We start from the raw sequence: 12550 nt of genomic DNA on the forward strand, positions 1-12550 counted from the left end.
GCTACACCGACTTCCAGTGCTCTACGAGTGAGTTCTAAAGAGAGGAAAGAGTGCCCTGGCAGGACCTTTATATTTAATATGAGTCATGGAAAGACAAAGTGGCCCACACTGTCACTGTTACATGCCTTCGAACCATTCGCAGCCCAGGTTAACAGCTGCCGTCAAACAAGGAGTAACACCTCACAACAGTGCTTCTTCATCAGAAAAGCCATCACCAGCTGTTATTTCAAACGGAGAAAACAGGATTGTTACTGCGATCCCCAGAAGGAACAGGCTCACCTGCACTGCTTACTATTTTGTGCAGTGGCGCAGCTGCAGGGGGGAGGTGCGAGTCATTCTGTTTCTGACAGATAACCGCATTTCCCTTTCATCAAGGTCTGAGCAGGAAGGACAAAATATTTATTCTTCACGTTGACTGAAAATCATTATTGCAAGAGAAATATGAAAGAGACCTGGGTGCATTGTGGTGCCGGCGGGAGCGAGCGCTTCGCCTCGGCTGTTGCTCGCTGGTGAATCCTTTGTGAGATTTTGTCAGACGCTGTTTATGTTCTCTCGAGTGAAGGGCTGTTTTTGTTGTTTTGCTCTGAAAGATCTGCACAATCCATCATTCCCCCTAGAGAGTTCAGTAATGGTTGCGACAAAGAAAAGACTTATAATATGATAAACACTGTCTACCAGAAATAACATATAATCATTTTTATTTTTTATAGCGGATGTGTTGAGCACTGCACTAACTTAAAAACCTTTGGAGACACCTGGAAATGGCCAGCAGAAATTATAGAGACAACTTTTTAGTTGTTTTCATGTAAGAATGTCAAGTGCAAACATCATTATTGGGGCAGCCTGTTTATCGAGCACAAGCGTGTTGTGAATTCCATCAGGTCGTTCAGCAGTTTTAAACTTGACCAATTGTCAATACAGTAACTGTAAATTAGAGACAAACAAATAAAGCAAATTATACCACGAAGATTCTTTCTATTCCATTTTTTATTTAAGATTTAGTCAAATAAGTTTTTTAAGCAACTCAAAAAAGTCAAATTATTATAATATTAAAAATTATGGAGTCTGGAAAAAAAATGAATAAACAAATCAAATTTGAGCAAGCCTAATCATAACATAATAAAAAATTAATTTGCACATTTGCATCCATAATTACTAGGAGTGTAAAATACAATAAGCATGATTATATAATAAGATGTCTGGTTTCTAAAATAATGTACAGTATCCGCAGATTAATAGAACTGAAGGGCAAGTAATGGTCTTGAATTAATAATGATTAATCACAATTTTAAAATACTTAAATTTAGTGTATTATAAATGTGCAATTTGGGAATAAAGAAATGCATGACAAACATTATGCAAGTTTATAATATCTCAAACATTAAAATTTAACAAATGATAAATTAAAATCTCGCGAATGGGGGTGTTGCAACCCACCAACGGTGGTGCTCGAACCCGGATTCCTTAGACTCGAAAATAAATAGCCTAGAGCCTAGGAAGCACACAAGTTTGGTGTCATATAAACTTCCATCCAGAAGCTTTTTATAACGAAACTTGCTGTTCAGCACACCTGGTGATGTTTCCTCAGTCATCTTATTATCCGCGTTAAACGTGCCATTATTACACACAGCCGGATAACTGTGCTGCAATTATGGGAAGCCATTAGGATCACACTTGGACATATGATTTTTAATATGCATAAAAAAATTCTAGATTAATCACATGCGTTAATGGGTCAGTATTGATTGATATTGCCCAGGTATTTACAAAAAACTATAGAAGCTTCTTTGTGACAATTTAGAATTGTCTTAGTCTTGAAAGTCTTAATAATAAAAAAACAAAAAAAAAAAGGGTCTGAAGAACTAAATGACTTATCACAGTGGTAACATCAGTTTTGCATGTAGTATTGGCCACACATCTGATCTAATGAAAAACGCTTTTCTCACTGTATTTGATTAGTCACAAGGTTGATTATATACAGTATATGTGTGACAAACCTCATTTAAAGTCTTCTGGGAGTCCATTTAAGATCTCAAATCACCATAGCTATCAAAAACCTTTAGCACATAAAGCAAAGGCGTAAAAATTTACATGTTGCTTTCTAAAATAGCTTCACATGTCATTGTTTTTAATTTTTTAATTCTTATTATTGGCACAATTATTTTTCTATTATAGAAATTTGTACTGCTTATTTGATATTTTGTTAAATTATGATATCTGCATGCAAGCTACAGTAATAAATAATAAAATGATAAATAAATTACTGTCACAGGTAGAAGGATCAGCCATAACATTACAACACAAAACATTAAGCCCAATATTGTGTAGGTTCCCTTTGGGCCGACCTTTAGGGCATGACTCCACAAGACCTCTGGGGCGTGTTGAGGTGTCTGGCACCAGGATGTTGGCAGTGCATCCTTTTGGTGCTGTGGGGCGGGGGCTCCGTGGTATGGACTTGTCCGGTGCATCCCATGGGTGCTCAATCGGAGGATATCTGGGGAGGTTGGAAGCCAGGTCTGCAGCCTAGAGCTTTTTGCCCGCTGGGCAGTATTGACTTTTTTTCTGTGATTTGTGCTGTAATGACTTTTCTGTGGGATTGGATGAGACCGGCTAACCTTTGTTTCCTCACAGACATGGGTAAGCCTTGGGTTGCCACAATCCTGTCACCAGTTTACTGATATATAATTGATAATCAGTGTTAATGTGTTAAAGTTATGTGATGTCAATTTTATGGCTAAACAGTATACAGATTTTTTTTTCATTTATTTCTTTTTGCATAGGAATCTGGAGTTTGATAATGGGGCGGTGCCTCTGGAGAGAGAGATAAGGGCCTTGGTACACACCCAGTAGAGGCAGTTGTACCGCAACTATAGAATATCGAGTTAAGTGACTTAAGGAGGAGTTGTGCATTTTAATTATACAGAACAAAAACCATGGGACTCTAAAACTCACATTTTGACCTATTTAAAACATCCTTACCTAGATGTTAAGCATTCTGTCATTCAAAATGATTAATTATTATTTTTATTCATCATCTACAGGGTCACTGGGGCCTGAGCCCGGCCCCAGGCAACTTTGGGATGCCAATCTATCGCATGTGCGTGCGTGCCTGTCTTAATACAGTCTTTGGACTTTAGAAGAAAACAGACCAAGAACGATGAGAACATGCAAATTGCAAGACCTACGGCAGAAATCGAACCCTCGACACTGAATGTGCAACTCCACAGTGCCAATCACCATGCCACCTTGCCACCTCAAAGTTACATTTATGCATTATAATTTAAGTCATGATTATGCATTTATACTTTACATTACTGTATGTTCATATTGTATGTGTACTCATCTGCTAAACTGATATGCATGGTTATATGGCGAAAGACAAGTGTTAGTGGATGTGGATTGTGAATGCCCACATTTCTAACAATATATGTAATCATGTTACATCTGTCTCACTTGACAAGAGCAGGGCTGTTATCACACACTACACCACGCATAGGAAAAAAACACTGGTTCTGTTCAATTTCACAAATCTGGCAGATCTTACAGTCCAGCACATCTGGCGCAATACTCCAAACTCTTGAAACATTTCAGCCGTGATTTCTGCACTCCGTCTGGTTCGAAATCAGAGCACATGTCATTGCGTGATAGTGTTCTTTGCTTAGAACAGCTGTTTGAATGAATCATTAATGCTCGTTCCTATCAATGTTTCCCCTCTCGCACTGTACAGCTGTTCCTCCCCTCTGTGCTGTTCCAACTGCCCATCATCCATCAGGCCCGTGCTCTACCCTGCTCATTAGAGCTTGTGTCACCAGGCCACTGTTGGCCACAACGTCATTATGGCTGGAAGACGCATCAAAATAAAAAGGCCATTACAAGTGTGCTTGTTGGACAATAAGATTAACATTAATCATTTGTTGTAAAATTTAAGCTGTTTAGTTATGAAGACGTTCTGTCTACCTACATGTTGTGTGTTGCCCAGTGCACATGATGACAACATAATAAAAATAAATATAAACGAGCTATTTTTTAGCGATCTAACAGAACATGAACAATATGCTCTCGATATGGTTTCACAAATACTGTGCAGCAAGAATGAAAAGTAACTCTTTATAATTGTACATGTGTTTTTAACTGCACATGTGGTAGAGCCATCTGCTTGAAACTGGGGTATGATTAAATAAGAAAAAATGGTAGAACAGTTATGATTCCTATAACTGTAAGCAAATTGAAAGGATACTGAATTTTAGCCGAACACAGTTTTAACCTTTGTGAGGACGCATTACATCACAAAATTGCTTTGAATAAAAAAATAATAATAAAATAAAATAACAGCAGCCGCTGTACTTTCCCAATCCTCTTGAAAATAGAAATTGTATCAACAGACGTATGGTTATGGCTTCACTGAGTCGACTGAACAGCTTGCTTTTGCTTGAAACAAGACTGCGTTTCACTACAGCGTCTCATACTAATGTGTTTAGAGCTCAGGATTCTATAAATGCTATGGATTTTTTTTACATGCTTTTCTTTTCACACATTTTTTCCTAGCATATCTGTGCTGAAAACATAAAATGAAAAACATACCATGTGACTGAAACAGAAGGTTTGAAAAGGAAAGAAAACAGTATCCGTATTTCAGAATTAGGAATAGAGTACACCTGGTATAAATGAGAAAGCAGAGCTTTCATGGATCAAGTGCAACAGCAGCAGAAATGGTCATTAGGCAGAGGCTGATTTCTTTCTACCGAGTTACAAAGGTTTGTAGTTCCATACAGCCTATTAGTGAGACTCCCATGTCACTGGTAAAGCCACGACACATCACCAGCAATGATTGAGATGGATAATCATACAGTATATGTCATCTTACTCACTCACTTGCTCACTCCTCGTATATACTGCTTATCCTGTATGCAGGGTCATGGGGGGCCCTGGAGCCTGTGAGGCACAAGGGGGGTGTACACCCTGGACTAGGGTGCCAATCCATTACAGGTCTCACACACACACACACAAGTGTTGGCTGTATCGCGTTACTTTGCAACGCGTTAAGATACTTGTATTACCAAGTAAGAGTACTTAAATTACTTTTTTGATGTAACGATTAACGAGTAACGAGTGATGGACCCGTTAGGTCTGCCATTTAGTTATTTAGTTATATTCTCATAAATGTAATCCGTTATTCAGACAATTCATGTAATCTCTGAGCCAGACAGCAGTCATTCTGTTAGTGTTTGAGTGTGTGAAAGTCGTCCTAGAAAGCCCCGTCCCTGATAACCCGCCCCTCTTTCTTATTCCTGCTGCCACAATCTCACCTATGTGGTTTGACTAGCGGTGAGAAGCGGTGTTAGGCACCGTGAGCAGCCACGAGTGACTGCCCGCCGTTTTGCGAAGTTCTACAAGGTCTGGGGCTTCCGCGAGGAACGATGCGCAGAAAGATGGAAAGGTAATCACAGTGCCAAAACTAGTGGTGAATCAGAATGAATCGTAATTAGGGCCACCGCGCAAAACCGCATAGGTGAGATAGGGGTATAAGTAGTTTAGATTCTGGGCCAAACTTGGCTGAGTGATGATGATATAAATAATTATAAAGGTCTTGACTAAAACAACATGCATGAGGAATCACAAAGGAATTTTCATTTTCTGCATTTTCTCTAACTAGTTACTTTGATTAGAAAGTAACGCTGTAATGTAACTGATAACATTTTAATGACAGTAATTTTGTAATGTAATTACTTACTTAAAAAGTAACGTCCCACAACACTGCACACATATCCTCACACGCTCATTCACACACTATGGGCAATCTAGGAATCTCAATTAGCCTTTGAGCTGTGGGAGGAAACTGGAGTACCTGGAGGAAACCCACCAAACACTGGGAGAACATGCAAACACCATGAACTCCAAGGCAGGAACCGAACCCGGAACTGAGACCCAAAGGCAGGAACTGAACCCGGAAGCTAGAGGTGCAAGGCGACAGTGCTAACCACTACACCACCGTGCCATCTACTGTATATCTGTCAACTGATTTTTTTTACCCAAAAAAAATCTTTGGAGGAGAAACTAGTAAAGAAAGTAGCTAGACTAAGCAAATATTGTCATACAGTATTTACATTTTGCCAAGTTTGTTATTTTGAGGAACATGAACATTTTCAAAATACTAAACAAAAGTGCCTGTCTATGTTTAATCGTTCATGTACCAAACCCACGTCACTGTTATTATACCCTCAGTGTGGCCTCATGATATAATGAACTGCTCATGCCAGATATATTCATTATCATCATGTTCTCATCATCATCATCATCACTGCTCAGCATAACTGCAGCGTCCATATAGAGTAATGCTGACTGAAATGCCAAGCTGAAATCATTCTCTGGGAAAAAGACAGCATCCAGGGAAAAGAAAAAAGAAAAAAGAAAAAAACACAACCCAGGCATAAATTCATGACATTGTTTCTTCCCCTGTTTCATGCACTTATATATAATTCAATTATAGTGAAATTAAGATGTAGGAAAGCTGGAGCTATAATTGAAACTGTAAACCCAAGTGTAAGTCTGTGACTCATGCTGCTTCCACTATATTATATGTTACGTAGTAACCTGACATAAATAAAAGAATAATTCAATTTACCTGTCTACAGAGCTCAGATGTTTTTGCAGGAGACTGCCTGATGGTGGTAGAAGATGACATGCGGTGCAACCAACAACAGTGGATCGTCTGTATGCTCTGAAAAAAAAAAAGGGGGAGAGGCGGGGAGGATTGTTCACTTACAGGCACGCAAGCATGGATTCCTATGAGAATTTAGAATCCAAAGCTACAGGCAAATATCTGTAAGCATGCATGCATGGAAAAGATCTGTGTGTTAGTGTGAAAGACCCAATTGGCTAAAACACTTTTCAAAGATTCTATTTCCCTTTATATCTATGTTGATATAGCATTTCTGAGCATACTGGGAAGGTGGGAAAGGGGTTGCTTGGGATATCGAGGAATTCTATATGTATGTCTGTGTGTGTGTGGACAGGTGTGTTTGTGGATGGTAGAGCGCTGTGGTTCCCCAGAGCACTTGTATATACACACATACACACACACATACACACGCACACATCGTAATTGGCTCTCGAAAAAGAGCCATAACCATAGATCACACGGCTAGTAAATCGCCATGTCCACAAGCAATAGAGCCAAAGCCAGATCTATTTCTGCTTACACACATCAAATGAGCCTCTATAAGCTATATATAATATACTCACAAATGCACATTTACACAAAAACCCATTCAGCACATTGAGACTGACAGAGAGACACTATACAGTACATGCTCACTGGTTCACATTAAATCAAACACACAAACACATGCAAAAACTCACAAACACACACACACACACACACACACACACGTTTAAAGCAAATAGGCAGTATTTTAAATTTGCCAGATGTGTCTCTATTTCACCTGCTCACTCAGACAACTGACAGGAAACACCCATACACTAAATCACAGCCTGTTTTAACACCTTGCTAAACCCTATGTGTGTGTGTGTTTTGTATCATTAAACTTATACCATGCCTTAAAATACATCTCCTATTTTAAGCATCACTTTCTTAAAGAACTTTCACACACATGTGATCCCACATCATATCCAACTCTCAATCCAGCCATAAAACCTACATCACATATTTGATGATGCAACTGGATATAATTTATCTAATTCATGTCTAAGAAAGTCTAACCTTCACAGGAACAGACAGTCTGTGCCTGACCCTGTTTCTCCGCCTTAAGGGAGAGAGAGGAAGAAGGAGAGAAAGTCCTCCATCTGGATCTTCACAGGGGAAAGACAGCGCAGGTTCCTTCTCATTATTCTGCCCAGGCACTCAAGGCCAAAGGAAATGTCTCTCATTTTTCTTGTCAAAATTCAGTCTCTGTTAATGGTGTGCTCTCAGTCAGTGGTGAGACACAAAGCTGGATTTGGCCTGCTCCAACCATGTACGGAGTCATGATAAGTTCAGAGACCCGTTCTAACGAACGTCACCTCCTCCTGTTTCTTCCAGTTGCCTCAGGCAACCTGAACATTTACTGCAAGACTAAAAATCTTTATTTGGCTGATATACACATAAAGTTTATTCCAAATTACGTCCTTGGAAACGTTAATAATAAAAGAATTATACTTGCCAAAAGTGTTACTTATTCACTTATACACATATTTATTTATAAGTACAGTTAAACCTTGGATTACAAGCATAACTTGTTCAATTACTTGTATATCAAAGCAAATTTGGTCATAAAAATAATAGAAACTCAGATGATTTGTTCCACAACCCAAAAATATTCATATAAAAAGAAATTCTAAAATAATGAATAAAAATATAAAGTAAAAATAAAACAACTGTATGGCTACTGTGTAGGATGATCGTGCGCAAACACACACACACTTGCACACACATGCGGAATCACTGCTTTGTGGGCAAACTTTTTTAATATGGAACCTCTCTAGGATATCTTGCTTTTGCCTGGTATTGCAAATGTATCATTGCATTGTCATTCAACAGATTCATCTCCCACATGCTACAGCCTTTTTAATCTTTTTCTTTACCCGGCAGTTAGAACAGCCAAGTGTAGAAAGAACAGTCACTACACTTAAACGCAAAATTTTAATAAATGCTTTTACAAGCGCGCTCATGGTCACAATGTTATAGCAAACAGTACACGCGCATAAGGATGTTGACTATACGAGTGACCCGCTAGCACTGAGACTGAGCATGGGAGATGACTACCCACAATCCCGCAGTGCAAGAGGGAGAAGAACCATTAGCTCAGTTGTGATCATGTTATCATGTATCTTGGCAGATATAGTGCATACGTACTACTTGTAAGTCCTTCTCTGAGTTACTATAGACTTCCGGTAAGTTCAGATCAGTCTGTTCATTATCTTCAAACCCCTATCATAAACAAGATGTGTTTAGACTATAGCAATCAGCCATAACATAAGCTAGTGAACAGTCTGCAGTAGTCAGGACATACCAAAAGTGGTCCATAGAAAACCAAGGAACCGGACTGGGTCATGGGCAGCCGAAGCTCATTGATGGATGTACCGAAGGCTTGTTGGATCCAATAGAAAATCTACTGTAGCTCAAATTGCTGAAAAGGTTAATGCTCATTCGGATAAAAAGGTGTTACCCATCACCCTGGAATAGAGTCAATCTGGACTCATCAGACCACATGACCTTTTTCCATTGCTCTCATGTCCAATATTTAGGCTCTCTTGCAAATTTAATCTTTTTTTCCTGATTAGCCATTCTTATATCTGTACGGCTGTTTAGTCCTTGATGAATTGTGCATATCAAAATGCTCTTACTTTCACTAATAAACATGCTGTAACTGTGAATTCTACTGTTGATTTTTTTATTCAAGAGTGAGCTCCATGTCAGATTTTTTTCTCAATACATTTCTCAATGAAGTTGATAGTGCAGCATTATCCTATCAGGATAATGCATCAAACAGTTATTTACATAATTTCAGTAGTTTTAATTGTATTCAATCCCCTTAAATATGTTGACTGGTGCAAGCCAATAATTTGACCCTTCTAAAATGGCAACATGTTTTTGGCCAGGCAGTGAATATATAGGTCACACACACACACACACACAATTTCACATGTTGTATGATATCGGGAACCCTTATACTTTTATTCATTACACAAACTGGTTTTATGATATGAGATGAGATAATGATTTTTGGTTAAAGTACGGTTTTTGTCCTTCAAAATTCATTTTCAACAAAGAATCATCCGTCTTCAGCAATTACGGCCTCTCAGACCCATGGCATTCAAGTTGTAAATTTGAGCAGGTAATCAGAGAAAATTTTGCTTCTTGATGCACCTCAACACTGTGAAGGCCAGTCCTTTACAGATAAATGCTTCGTTCATTGTCCTGTTGTTGGAGTAGAATCTAGCACTATCCACAGCTCATGTGGTATTGCAAAAGGGAGTGACATCCTTTAGTGTTTAAGTTCCCTATAATCATGTATAAATCTTCCACTTTAGCACTGGTAAAGCACATGGAGACCATCACCTTCCCTTCACCGTGCCTGACAGATCATGTCAAGCACTCCTCTAGCAGCCTTTTTTTCTACATCTCACATGTTCTACTCTGTGTTTCAAACACCTCAGTTATGGATTTGTCTATCTATCTTACTTTTCTTCCTAGCCTTTCTCTGTCTAATGTCAATCCCATCTTATACTGGCCCACGCTTTTCTTTGCAACTGCCTAGATTACCCCTTAATTGTTGACGTCTTGTCTAGAGTTTTGCAGGTACCACTCAATAAAGCTGCCAGTTGAGGACCTGTGAGACATCTGTTCCTCAAGCTAGAGATTGTGATGCACTTGTCCTTTTGCTCAGCTGTGCACCATGGCCTCACACTTCTATTTCTTTGAAGAGAATAATACACACCATTGTATGAAATCTTCATTTTCTTGCCAATTTTTTTTACATTGAATAGCTTTCTTTTCTTAGAACTAGAATAGGCTGAAGAAGAGTTGCAAAAGAGAGTTTTTTTCCCTTTCCTTCTGGCCATTCTAAGTCTATACCCACAAATGCTGATGCCCCAGACACTCGTCTAATCTAAAGTAGGCCAATTTTATTGCTTTTCTAATCAGTACAGTGGTTTTCAATTGTACTAATATAATTGTGAAATGATTTTCTAATGATCAGTTTTAAGATGATAATGTGGTAAGATGGTAAGATGATAAACCTGGATTAGATATCACAATGAATTAATGAAACACAGGAATGATGGGTGCTGAGAATAACCGTTTTTGTGTCTGTGTAGATATTACATTAACATAATGAGTTGACAGGTATAAGTCAGTTACAACATTAACAATGTATAGACTGTATTTGTGATCAATTAAATGTTATTTTAACTGAAAATAATGCTTTTCTGTCAAAACCAAGGAAATGTCTGAATGACCCTATATTTTGACTGATAGTATTATATAAGCCCATTACTCTATAGAACATCAGAGGTCACAGGTGAACTACTGTGTGAAGGTTATAGGATATTGCACAAAATACATTCTGTGCCATGATGTAACAATATTGAAATTTTCCAGTACTGTGTCTTCAAACACAGCATATACATAATTATAATAATTGAGATGACAGTATGTCACCTGCTTCTTTCAACCAGGACTGATGCAAGTGTTGTCACACTATCTGTCATCCATCAGTCTCTATACGCATCCTGCATTCTTTAACATCTAATATCACACATTTAAATCAGCATCCATCTATCGTCCCCAGCTGGAATTCATTTAACACCCAGCCTGATCCCATGAAGAGGAAGCGCACACAGGCATTATGAGAAAAGTACACAGCATATGTTGCTGCTTAATAGAGCTGAAGCAAAGTAAGCTTTTGCAGAAGTGCCTGTGGGGGTTAACATTGGTCAGTGCAGTAAAAAAAAAAAAAAAACGAAAGAAAGAAATCCGTCAGTGAGGCATAGATAACCCCATGTTCTACGGTCAGAGGCCTCATCTAGCGTGCATATTATTTTTGTGCTCTTCTTCACACATAAGCTTAAATGTAGACTACTTGAGGTGACAGTTTTTCTCAAATCTGGTACACTTAAAAAACGCATTTAATTAGCATTTAATTATAATTATATATTATTTGGCACTATTATTATGTAGCTTTTTTATTGTGTCAAATGTGCTAAAATAAATGAAATGTGTAAACGTTCTGTTTAATGAATTGAACATAATAAAAAAAATTCTACCCTTAGTTACAATTATTATTTATTTTTGCTCCTCTTACAAAATTTTCTTGAGTGGAAATCCTGCCCTTAATTTAAATATATGGATACATGAATCATAAATAGTGTATATAGCATATAAAATCACATGATACTGATGGCCATTAAAATGACATTAAACGCAAAGGGTAAATACAAACATCGTTATTCCATAATGCTGACGAAACAAAAGTTTCCAAAAATCTGTGAGCTTACCAGCTGTACAGCACTATATTTAGTGTTTGGATTTTAATTAAGGCTTAGTTTCAGTAGCTCAGTGGATTAAGGCTCTGAGTTCCTGATCAAAAGGTTGGCGGTTCAAGCTCCAATTCCATCAGGCTACTAGTATGGCTCTTTGAACAAGGTCTTTAGCCCTCTCTGCTCCAGGGATGCTGAAACATGGCTGACCCCACACTCTGACCCCAGCTTACAAGCTGCAATATGCATAGAAAGAATTTTACTGTGCAGTAATGTGTATGTGACTAAAATGGTTTAATTATGTTACTGCTCCAATTCTCCATCCTCAACAGGAAAAAAATTTAAGTAATTTCACTTTACAGTATACTATACATTATAATAAAGGTCTACGTGACTTGACTGACTTGACTGTATGTCCAGAATAAAATGATTAATAGAGATAAACAGCATGGCCTGAACACCTAAATATTAAGTGTTCTTTCAGTTTGGCTGAAGTACATTTGGAAATGTATATATTGTAAATATATACAGTACTGTACATATTTTATTATTTGCAAAATTATAGACAGTACAA

The 12550-nt window shown here is 38.1% G+C and overlaps 1 protein-coding gene across 2 annotated transcripts in view; it reads right to left on the minus strand.

The window, feature by feature from the left end:
* Positions 1-12550, minus strand: part of mgat4c (mgat4 family member C) — a 168488-nt gene that overhangs the window by 80004 nt on the left and 75934 nt on the right. For both annotated transcript variants that reach the window (XM_053500634.1, XM_053500633.1), the window contains one exon: positions 6623-6718. The gene's annotated coding sequence lies outside the window, so the exon portion shown is untranslated. The remainder of the gene's footprint in view (positions 1-6622; positions 6719-12550) is intronic.

This window comes from Clarias gariepinus, chromosome 7 (genome assembly GCF_024256425.1).
Source record: "Clarias gariepinus isolate MV-2021 ecotype Netherlands chromosome 7, CGAR_prim_01v2, whole genome shotgun sequence".
Classification (NCBI taxonomy): Eukaryota; Metazoa; Chordata; class Actinopteri; order Siluriformes; family Clariidae; genus Clarias; species Clarias gariepinus.